At 43.9% G+C, this 3,931-nt stretch overlaps 1 protein-coding gene across 2 annotated transcripts in view; it reads left to right on the forward strand.

Moving 5' to 3' along the window:
- LOC21396009 (1-aminocyclopropane-1-carboxylate oxidase homolog 1) overlaps window positions 1–3,931 on the forward strand; it is a 13,089-nt gene that overhangs the window by 8,017 nt on the left and 1,141 nt on the right. The window lies entirely within an intron of this gene.

Here is a 3,931-nt window from a genome sequence, read left to right on the forward strand (position 1 = left end):
CAAGATGGCTGCCCATAGCTCCCGCCACTCTTCGAACGGCTCCTGGGAATCCAACCATTGATACCAGCTGAGGGCTCTTCCTTCCATGCATACGGAAGCAGCCAGAATCTTCTCGTCATCATCCACTTCGTTGATGGTGAAGTAACATTCGGCCCTGAAAATCCACCCATGAGGATCCTCCCCGTGGAACAACGGAAGTTCCAACCTCTTTCCCCGGTGATCTCCCCGGTTCCGCACTCTCTCCGGCGACTTGTAGCGGGGATGTCCCATCCTTCCTCTCGCCTGTTCCTTCCTTGGCGGGCTGAACTCGCCCCGTGCAGGCCGCACGGTCTCCCTCCGTGGAGGAGTCTAGTCATCTCTTCCTCGCCCTGGAGAAATGAACTCACCACGTTGCCGTCTGGGCGGTGACTGGTCGATGCGCGCTTGCCTCACCATGAATTCTTCCAGTATTGCAATTGAGCCCTGGATCCCGTCGATCTTAGTTCCCATCAAGACCATCTCACCTTGGACCTCTCCGAGCCGTGCTCCCATGGAAACCACGTCTCCTTGGAGGCGAGGAACGGGGCTCACCATGTCCCCGAAGGACTGCAAGGAGTCCTGGAACCCGTTCAACCTCCTCTCCATCAACGTGAATCGATCTGTTTGGTTTGATCGATGCTCTGATACCAAATTTGTTAGGACTCCCTTCATTCTAGTCACCCTAGAGCAATTAAACTAAGAAGTATAGCAAGAGTTCTGAAAATTAACTAGGAAAATGGCCTGGATCCTTTTATTGAATCACAGTGGAAAACAAGAACAGGGAAACCAAATGCAACGCTGGAAATAAAAGATGGGGGAGAGTTCGAGGACCCCTCCAAACCTCCACAGACTCAATCTTCTACTTAATTCTCAATACCTTTTCCTCTGTACCCGAGGACTATTTATTCCCATCTCCTCTAACTGACTTCTTCCCCATATCCTACCCTGGCACACAGCCCCATAACCCATAACTGTATCCTAACAACACGCCCCTTACCCTTGCCCTGACTCAGTGTTAATTAAATTCCCCTCCTGCCCCTGTACATTCTTACTCCTTCTGGCATACACAAACCTGAGGACTGGGGGTCTAACACTTACAAGCTACTAACATATCATCCACGTAGAATAACAAGTAAATGACTCTACCCTCTTAAATCACTTTGTTGTAGACACAATTGTCATGTGCACATTTCTGAAAACCAATTTTGAGCATGAATGAGTCAAATCTTTTATACCACTGTCGTGGTGATTGCTTCAAACCATAAAGAGATTTCTTTAACAAGCAAACCATTTCTTCTTTTCCTTTAATCACAAACCCTTCTGGTTGTGTCATGTAAATGTTTTCATCCAATTCTCCATGAAGGAAAGCTTTTAACATCTACTTGCTCAAGTTCTAGGTCTTCATGAGAAACTAGAGACAACAACATCCTTATCGAGCTATGCTTCACTATAGGAGAATAGACCTCATGATAATCTATTCCTTCCCTCTGTGTGAACCCTTTAGCTATGAGCCTCGCCTTATACCTCGGCTTGTCAACTCCTGGGATTCCCTCCTTCAACTTATAAACCCATTTACAACCCACCAATTTCTGCCTTTTGGATTTCTCCACCAGCTCCCAAGTTTTGTTCTTATACAAAGACTTCAACTCCTCTTCCATGGCCTCAATCCAACTGCTTGCTTCCTTACTTGTCACGGCCTCCTTATAGGTCCTGGGTTCAACATCTTCTATGTCCACTGCTGCAGTAAGAGCAAAAGAAATCATCTCTGCATATCCAAATCTTTCTGGTGGGTTGACATATTTTCTCTGCCTGTCCCTTGCTAACAGATAATCCTATGACGTCTCATGGTGCTCCACCTCCTGTTCTTCAGACTCAATCTCTGGTTCTCTGTCAGTCTTGGTTGGCTCCACCTCCAATTGAACTCTTTCACCTAGTTCGAGCTGACCCATCACACTAGTGTTTTGATCCTGTGTAGTACATCTCTGTCTCTCTAAAAACCACATCTCTGCTACTAAAGACTCTAGGATGCCCCTTTTCCATGCACCATAATCTGTATCCTTTTACACCCACTGGATATCCCAGGAACGTACATTTCAATGTACTGGGTTCCAGCTTTCCCTGGTTAATGTGAGCATATGCTACACAGCCAAAAACTCTCAGATTTTCCAAGTTTGGAGGATGTCCTGACCACTTTTCCTCTAGTGTTTTAAGATCAATTACTCTATAAGGACTTCTATTGATCAAATACACAGCTGTAACTGCTGCTTCTACCCAGAAATTCTTGGAGAGATTTGCACTTGACAACATGCACCTAACCCTCTCCATCATAGTCAGATTCATCCTTTCTGCTAACCCATACGTTGAGGTGTCTTCCTTACAGTATGGTGTCTAGCAATTCCCACATCTTTATAGTACTTATCAAACAATTCTCCACAAAAATCTAGTCCATAATCTGTTCTTAGTTTCTTAACCTTCCTATTTGTCTGTGTTTCCATTAGAATGCTCCATTCTTTAAATCTTTCAAGAACATCATTTTTATTCTCAATAATGCAGGTCCAAACTTTCCTTGAATAATCAGCTATTAAGGAAAGAAAATACCTTGAACCAGTGTGAGTTGGCACCCTTGAAGCTCCCCAAAGATTTGAATGAACGTAATCCAGAATTCCTTTGGTATGATGCACTGTAGGAGAAAACTTCAACCTTTTGGCCTTCCTAAAGATGCAATGTTCACAAAAGTCCAACTCAGTGAGTTTGACCTTTCCCAGAAGGCCTTGTTTGCTCAATTCCTTTTAGCCATTCTCACTGATATGTGCCATTCTCATGTGCCAAATTTGGCTCTTTGAAACTTCACTCCTGCACACTGCTACAACTGATCCTATCACTGCCTTCCCCTGAAGCAAATACGAGCCATTCTCAAGTGTTCCTTTCATCACCACCATAGAACCATTCATGACCTTTAGAACTCCTGCGTCAGCCTTATACCAGTGACTTTGACCGTCAAGCATCCTAAGAGAAATCAAATTTCTCGAGTTCTGGAACATGCCTGACGTCTTGTAGGATACTCTCTGTTCCATCTACCAACTTCAATCTAATCGAGCTAATTCCCACTACTTTACAAGCCTTGTTATCACCAACCAACCTGTCCACCATTAACATGTTTGTAGGAAAGAAACCAATCCTTGATTGGGCACATATGGAATGAACACTTAGAGTCAAGAACCCATTCGTTGTGGGTTTTCATATTGGTTATACACAGTAGTTCAGAACTTTCATACCCATCTGAGGCAATATCAGCATCACCATTTTCTTTGGGTCTTTCTTGATTTGGTTTCATCCTTTATGGCCAGTCTCTCTTCAGATGGCCTTCCTTATGACATATGAAGCACTTTCGCCTAGTCTTTGACTTCGATCTGTGCCCTTTCTTGCTCTTGAAATCTCTCCTTTCAGGTCTCTCTCGGACGTTCAAGCCCTCTGTTGCTCCTTCCTCCTTTCCTTCGGATTTCTTCTTCAACTCCTTCGAAAATAATGTTGATTGAACTTCCTCAAGGGTGAGTAAATCCCCGCTGTAGATTAGAGTATCGAATTCGGTTGGCAAGGATTTGAGTAGAAGCAACGCTTGGTCCTCATCTTCGATCTTGATGTCAATGTTTTCGAGATCAAGAATCACTTTATTAAAATCATCCATGTGATCTTCGAGTGATTTTCCCGGTGGCATCTTGAATGTGTACACTTTCTGTTTCAGGTACAATCTGTTTGTCAGAGATTTTGTCATGTACAAATTCTCCAGTTTCAATCAAATAGCCGATGCACTTATCTCCTTCGAGACCTCCCTCAGGACTTTATCCCCCAAACAGAGAATTAGGGCACTATGTGCCTTATCAAGAATTTCTTTCTTTTCTTTTTCAGAAAGAGT

The sequence above is a fragment of the Morus notabilis genome, unplaced genomic scaffold, assembly GCF_000414095.1.
Source record: "Morus notabilis unplaced genomic scaffold, ASM41409v2 Scaffold147, whole genome shotgun sequence".
NCBI classification, from domain to species: Eukaryota; Viridiplantae; Streptophyta; class Magnoliopsida; order Rosales; family Moraceae; genus Morus; species Morus notabilis.